Here is an 8,465-nt window from a genome sequence, read left to right on the forward strand (position 1 = left end):
CACACAACTGATTTTACCAAGAGTTAGGAGAGATGTGAGAACAGCTAGGACTCTCCTATGTTGATGCAGGAGTGTCAGTTGGTACAACTGATACCAACCAGGATCCTTGGTCTTCCCCAATCAACAGAAATTGACTAGGGGCCAGACAAGAAATTCAGGCAAAGCTCTACTGGGGCCCCTGCTGCAGCAGGGGGGGAATGAGAACAGGTAACAGGTTCCCTTGCTTGCTCCCTGAGGGTGGGTTCGGGGGGTGGGGCAGTCGAGCTGGTTCCTTCTATGGGGTGAGGGTAGGGTTTGTCCAGAGGTGGGCCGGAGAGGTGGCTTAGGTGTTTTGCCCACCCTTTAGGTGATGTTGAGTGCAGGGGGCATGCGCAGTACCCTGCTTTTATTCTCAAAACGCTGTTTTTGCTCTGGGCTCTTCAGAAGTGGCAGTTGGGTTTTTTTTGGTCTTTTTGTATCTTTTGTCCATAATTTGCCCCAACTGTGCAGGCACACAGTTATTTTTAGTCCCTTATAGTTTCTTTGTAATTTGTAGCTTGAGGAGACGTTTGTCCAGGTGCAAGCACTGCAGGAAAGGGTCCCAGGTCCCAGCCTATCTCACAACCATTTAGAAGACTGTCTGCCATTATCTTCTAAAGTTGAGTTTAAGCTACTCTCTGACCAGAAATCTCATATCTATTTACGTCCAAAAGAAATTTGTCATATGTGCACATATGACATTAAAAGAAAAAAACACATTTTTTCTTTTTAATGTTTATAGTAGTTCTGTCTGTAAAAGACAAAAACTGGGAACAACCAGATGCCCAGAAACAGAAGATTAATAAACTGTGGCATATTCACTCAATGGCATACTGGACTACGGTAAGAATGAATGAACTACTGCTCCACAAAACTTGAGGAAAAAGCCTGCCTCCGAAATCCCCTTTTTGTTCTCCCTGAACCTGGGCATTCAACCTCCTGTCCTTAACTGAACTGGGAGCCTCTGCCTCCTGCTCTGTGCTTCCTGGCTCTGGGTCAAGGGGAAGCCACGCAGACATCCCTTTCTTCCCTCGCATGCTCACTGGCAGCTGGTAAGGTCTTCATACTCTGATTCCTCAGTTTTCTGGTGACACTGACCTGAAGTAGCTGGGGGGACAATCCATGCCAGGACAGCCTGTGTTCTTCACCACTGTGTGCCCAGCTACTAACAATGCCTGACACAGAGAAGGGGCTCAATAAATATCTGTTGAACAAAAGGATGAATGTTCAATCACTGATGTCCCTGTGACGTCCCATTTGGGATCTACTGAGATCTAGCCGCTTGAAGTAGCGCACTGTCTGTGTAAGGGGTTGAATTCAGTGGTCATTCGGGTAGTCTTAGTTGGCATGTGCCATGTTGCTTTGCTAATTTTGCACGCACACACACACACCCCATCAAAATTTGTGTTTTACTCTCACTGTCTTTTCAAATTTAGATATAGGATGAGCAGCTTGTTGTTCCCAGGCAGAGATGAATTAAATTTGCTTTCACTTTGTTTGCCATTACAGATGGAAACTTCCGCAACTCTGTTTAGGAAGGTGCTCTCAGACCCTTAAACTCAGAAAGTTTAACCAAGGATTTGAAGAAATCTTTACTCCCACAGGACTTTCTTATATCCTAAATGTTATCCTTTCCTTTTTGTGTAAGGCAGCCTGAGAGTTGTACTGAGAATCAAAATAAGTTCAAAGAAAGAAATGGAACAGGCAATCCAATTATAAAGTAAATTTAAATGAAGGTGAACTAATTAGTAAATAAATGGCATGGCTTGCTGACCCTTTGGTTAGATGGTAATTTGCCCATAGATAGAGTTCTAACAATAATACCTAGCAGCTAGTGTATACTAAAAATGTATTACGTGCCAGTCAGTGGGTTAACGCTTACCTAGACAAAGGCAGGGTTGATTTTATCAGGGTGCTAGATCAAGCCTGGAAGAATGCAGTTCTTACGTGTGATAGATAATTCGATAGTTGGTGCTCTGGTGTGAACTAAAGTCAGAATGACGGGTTTCCCCTTGTCCTTGCTAAAATTACTTTGCCATAAAATTGGCTGTTGGAAAGTCCTGAAATTCTGAGAAATCACAGGAGATGCAAAGATGAATGTAAGATTCAATGCCTGCCTTCGAATTGCACGCCATCTTGAGTGAGAAAGACAAATAGATAAATTCAATCCAGAATGCTAAGGGCTATGAAAGGCATGAGTGCAAAGGTATTGTGGGAGCCTGGACTTTACCAAGGAAGTGATATCTAAACCGAGTTCCTGAAAGAGGAATAGGAATCTGGAAGGAAGACTCCTCCCAGGCAGAGGGGCCAGCACATGCCAAGGACTAGCTGTGGGAAAGGGCATCCTGCATGAAGGGAACTGAAAGCAATTCAATATTGGCTAGAGCACCGAGCGTGTGCGGGCACAGCAAGACTCGCTACTGAGAATTAAACAGAGTCCAGACTGTGAAAACTCTGTAAGCCAAGCTGAGCAGTTTGGAATTCATCCTGTGGACCATGGGGAGTCACCGAAGAATTTAAAGCCGGCGAGTGATTGATCAGATCTGTGTTTAGAACAATCACTTTCTAGGGGTGAGGCTGGGTGTAGGGATGGGTAGTGATTTCAAGGAGACCGGGGTGATGACATCATAAGCCACATTAGAAGCAACAGGAATGCAGAAAAGAAGAAAGTCAAGAGGAGAGGGAAATAAGAAATTAAAGATGACTCCCAGGCTTCCAGATGACTGCTCCAGAAGAGAATATTACACTTTGCCGTATATGATCAAGGATGCTTCCAAGTCAGGAAAGACACATTCATTTGTTTTTCAAAGCTTCAAATTCATTCATTACAATTATAGTGCTGCTACTACCATCAGGGGGCTTGACCATAGCTAAGAGGAAGCTCAACGCTACAGTTTCTTGCAGTGGGGGAATTTACAGTTTTCCTCGTTCATTTCGTCTAAAGAGAAAGAGGACTTGAAAGACAGTTAGCCAGAGGCACCAACTGATTACCGCCTAGGGAGAGACCAGTTAGATGTTGGTCAATCTGCAGAACAGAATCTCCTGGCAAGAAGGCAGAGGGAGAACGGAAGAGAACGATTAGTGTTAATGGGATGTCACCAAGTGGGCACTACAGGTGGGAGTGAGTTCAGGGTAGAAGCCGAGAGTCAGATTTGATAGGACGGATTGATTTGCTGAGAAGTGATTGGCCAGAGGTGAGACAACGACCCTGTACTTTAGTAAACTGGTTCAGAAATATCTCTGTGTAACCCAAACTGTTTCCTGTTTGCTGTTAGCAAATTGAGCAAAAACACTTGGAGATGCTCTCAAGCAGCTGGCATGGCAGACTCCCTGAGTTCTAGAGAAGGCGGCAGCTCTTGCACCAAGTGGTTGTTTTGCAGACTGAGCTATGACTAGGACTAGAAATCCTCAACTAATCCCGAACCAGCAACCACTGCAATAGTCTCATAAAGGAGGTGTACCAAAGAAAAGCACCAACAAACAAACACCATTGTTCATAAGCCTTCTGCCTTGACACCTACGGTTTTCTTCTGGTAAAGTGGGCCGGACCAAGTGAAGCCAGAAACCTCCTTTTGCCTAGAAGCGGTGCCCTGAGGTCTGGACAAGTTCTCCAGTTTGGGCTTTAAAAATCCCCACAAGTCTGAAGAAGCATTCTTAGAGGTCTTCAAGTTCTCAACAAGAAGTTTTTGATTTTGAGTTTCCAGTTCAATAATGATTATAAAAATTAATATAAACATATTTGGGATTAACTTCGTGACCTCCTTAAAATCCAGTACTGCCCAGTAGTGCCAGTGTTGTCTTTGTTCCCAGTGTCCAGTCACATTGGTAGCAAGTAGTACTTTGTTGTCATGAGCTAATGAGAGGGGGGAAAAAAGAGAAAACACATGCAGTAGAAGTGATTCTCCAGGTGGAGTGCTCCTGAGCACTCCAGTAATGCTGGAGTACTTAGGTAATACAGTGCAGTAAGTCGCTAGGTAGATAATATTTCAAACACTAAGGTAATACTAATAGCCATCAGGAAGAAAGAGCTGCATCCTGCTTTCATAAATGACAAGACAAATCTATCTTGGTCAGAAATGCCCCAGGGGAGAACTCAGAAGACACAGGCAAGGCAAGAAGGAGAAAATGTGAAGACCACAGGGGTGGCTGATGGGCCCTGGCTAACAGCATCAGAAGCTAAAGTACACAGGGGGAGAGGAAGCCAGAGTTCTGGATGGAACAGAGGATGAGAAAAGAAGGTGCTTGGGAGGCCTTAATACAGAGCAAGAACTCTGTCCTAAAGAAAGTCCTTCGGGAAGGTAGGATTTAACTTGATTTTTTTTTCCTCTGAGCTTCTGCATTCTTAGGGGTTCTGTTGCTTGCAATCCATAATACCTAGATTTGAGTTGTTTTTCTTACAATACATTTGTAAGGCTGAGGTAACCTTTATTATTAGGCTAGAAGACTTTCGGGATTTGTCAGGTTCTGCTTGTGTAACGAGGAAAAGCAGCCACCTTAACGGCATCCCCAGGCCAACAGTAAATTTGTTCATTTACTCACCATATGTTTACTGGCCATCTATTCCATGCTAGCCACTAGGATATAGTCGAGAACAAAACTGGCTCCGTCCCTGCTCCCACGCAGCTCTCCGCAGTCTAGTACTCGAATGATCAACCCCACTGGACCACACGCTTAAAGGTGCAAAATCTCCTCCCCATCCTGACACCGCATGTATGTTTTAAGTAAAATAATGAAATAGATGCCAATGTACTGGCAAGGTCTGCTCTCTGGCAGGTCCCTCCGCATTCATGCGGCTCCTGTTCCAGCAGCAGCAGCAGCAGCACCTGGGAGCTTTTAAAAAGGCAGAATCCAGGTCCCATCTCAGACCCTCCCCATCCGAACCTGCATTCTGATTCCCAGGTGATCCACGTTGACATCAACATTTGAGAAGCACGGTTCTCTAAGACAGTTCTGAGAGAAACGGCTGGCTTTTATCCATGAAGATAAATCTGCAAATATTTTATATGTATTTTTTCAAAAACAAATAATTTAGATTTGATCATAGTTTCTCTGGATGAGCCCTATTTCAATGGGTCTCCGGCTGGCCAAAAAAAGCGTGTCTGGTAATAATCTAAAAATAAATTCCCAAGTTCCCTTTAGAACTTCTGCATTTCTCATACTTGCTTTTTTACTTTTACTTCCAAACAGCCTATTGAAGGGAAAAAAGTTTCGATTGCTGTGACTTTTCTTGAAAACTTTATGAAACCTTTAACCTTGGAATTCACGTATTTAGAATATTTATTAAGATTGTCTAAAATAATAATCATAAATCTGATTTACCAATAAAATCTCACATTTGAATCCTGAAAAATTAAGAATGTAACTATCACAAAAGTCTTCTACCAATTATATTAAAGGTATATATTCTTTTGTATCAACTGTAAAGATAATCAAGGGAATTCATCAGAACTTCATATAGATATATAGATATATTTTTAGATATATATTTTTGTTGGGGGGATTGGGTGAGAAAGAGAGAAACTTTGTTCACCAAACAATGTTAAATAAAACTACTTTACGACTCTCCCTGCACAATCAAACAGCAAGGAAAGTAAGAATTGTTTGGAAAACACTTTATCGGTTCTATGCCCTTCACTACCTTAATATTCCACTCTTCTGCCTCAGGGCTTTCCCCCTACTTGTCCAATCACCTAAAAGCCTTTCCCTTCTCACTCACTGGTTGTCTAAATCTCTGATTCCCCAAGGTGTTCTTTACTTCTTTCTTTTCTTTCTTTCCTGGACTTCTACCACTAGCACTCTTATACAACCAGCACCACACTACTATCCCACACTTTAATACATTCAACCTTGTCATTTTTGCTGCTAAAATGTTAGGCTCTTAAAGACATTAAATTAAATTTTATATATATTTTTTATATTTATAAATTAAATATATTAGATTATAGATACAAGAAAATTCTGGGCACATAATAGATGCCCAATAAAAATCCATTTGTTGATTGGTCAACTAGGTAAAAACTCCACTTGCACTGAATGAACAAGGATATGAAAAAGTCTTCACGTCACTTAATTTAAATGAAGCTGAAAATTATTAGAATTAATAAGATTCACAATGAACACCTGGCCTAAGGTTAAGAAATTTAGGGGTTTCACAGTATTTGGTTAACTCTTTTTTTGTTCAGTTTCCCCTTCAAATTAGCTAAAGAACTAAAACAATTTAGGAAAGGTTGTTTTCAAAGTGTTTCTGTGCCCACAAATCTTATCAGTATTAGTAACAACCTTATGAGCACGATCAAATGGGAGCTATAAATAAAAGGAACACAGGGCTTCCCTGGTGGCGCAGAGGGTGAGAGTCTGCCTGCCGATGCAGGGGACACAGGTTCGTGCCCCGGTCTGGGAAGATCCCACATGCCGTGGAGCGGCTAGGCCCGTGAGCCATGGCCGCTGAGACTGCGCGTCCGGAGCCTGTGCTCCGCAACGGGAGAGGCCACAACAGTGAGAGGCCCGCGTACCACACAAAAAAAAAAGGAACACAGTCTAATGAGAATTCACAGGCACATGCTGACCTCTAAGAAGATACAGCGCAACTTGAAACTTTGTCTACACATGACTCCATAGTTGACCCCCAAAAGCCCAAAATTAATTTTAAAGTTTCCCGTCCTCTGTTGTCTTTTTGATAGATTATACACCTTATGCTAAATCTTCAAAGTCCATTAAAAGTCCCATCTCTTCTAGCAAGCTCTCTTCTGCTCCTAAAGATAACAACCACCCCTCTCTTCTACAAACCACAATTAAATTAAGATTTAAACTACCTTAAAGAGTATTTGTTCTCATAAATGCTTTGTGTTTAGGACTTATATTTTTAAAACTTTGATATATCTATACAGAGCTAGGCACATAGGCACACAGGAAAAATCTGTTAATCCAATAGAATAATTCTAGATATAGTGACTAAAGAAAAGTGATTATTTGCTCATACGTACTAGGATAGGAAGTTTTGGAAGTGAATTAAAGTCCTGAACAATAAAGGTGAAGATTGGGGAATGTTGGATAAAAATGGCAAGTGATTTTGTATCTCACAAATGTTTGGGGCCGTACATTTTTCTGAAAGTAGTCGGGCATGAATTGAAGATGCATATATGAACACCCCATCTTCTATGTTGAAGCATCGGCTCTAAGGAGAAGGCAAATGATCTCTCCTTGCAGAACAGACTGAGAGAGTCTAATAAGTTCAGCTCAGAGCTACACCTCTCCTAAATCAGACGCCAAATGCTTTCACATCAGCCAGTCCTCATAAGCCATAAAACAGCCATCAGTCTATCAGTTATGATGGAAGAACTTTTAAAGTTCCTGGAATAACTGTCATTCTGGGTATATATGTTTTCTTGTCCTATGGGAAAACAACACAGGAACCAATTCTATTCGAAAACCATCACATTCCAAATTTCATCACAGTCAGCTCATTCTTAGCACACAGACGTGTCCCATATACCTCACCCCACCTCCACTCCCCAGTTCCCAGTGATAAAAAAAAAAAAAAGAACTTCACCCAAGTCCTACTGACGTCAATGGTGTGCTTGCGTGCAAAGTCAGTCTTGTGGATGGATTGAAGACAGTGGTGTTGTAACTTTTCTTAAGGCCTCAGTTATTCAAAGAAACCTCACTTCTAAGGGGAAGTGTCAGAAAGCCCAGAACTCTATTTCAAGGAAAAGGCAGCAAGTAAATCTTAAAATAACTGAACGTGTTTCAAAGCATGTTCTTAAACTGAAAGTTGACGTTCATGTCTTGGCAATGTCCTAAACCTCATAGTAATAAAAAATGGTAATCATACCTCCTTAGGAGGGAAATAAAAGGTAAAGAAAAAAAAAGCATAGATAAGAATAGAATCACAAGGATCCACAATTTTTTATATTGGGGATGTTTTTCCTTTGTTTCTTCAACATTTTACTTATGCAAAATATCATCTATGAATCTAGGTTCTCACAGAGTTTTCTGAATAATCAGAAAATTAGTGCTGGACATTCAGACACCTACAAAGAGCCACTTGCTCAAAATAATAAATTAGTATTTACTAAGAAATAAAAATGTCACGTTGGACTTTGTGCTACATGATGGGAGATGGTGAGTATCTAAAAACACTAAATTAAAGAGAGAGATTCTTGCTCTCAAACATTCACAATCTACTAAAAGAACAGGTATATATATATATATTTTTTAACATCTTTATTGGAGTATAATTGCTTTACAATGGTGTGTTAGTTTCTGCTGTATCACAAAGTGAATCAGCTATACGTATACATATATCCCCATATCTCCTCCCTCTTGCATCTCCCTCCCTCCCACCCTCCCTATCCCTCCCCTCTAGGTGGTCACAAAGCACCGAGCGCATCTCCCTGTGCTATGCGGCTGCTTCCCACTAGCTATCTCTTCCTTATACCAGTTTTGTT

Source organism: Monodon monoceros, unplaced genomic scaffold (genome assembly GCF_005190385.1).
Source record: "Monodon monoceros isolate NGI ecotype Baffin Bay Population unplaced genomic scaffold, NGI_Narwhal_1 Super_Scaffold_15, whole genome shotgun sequence".
NCBI classification, from domain to species: Eukaryota; Metazoa; Chordata; class Mammalia; order Artiodactyla; family Monodontidae; genus Monodon; species Monodon monoceros.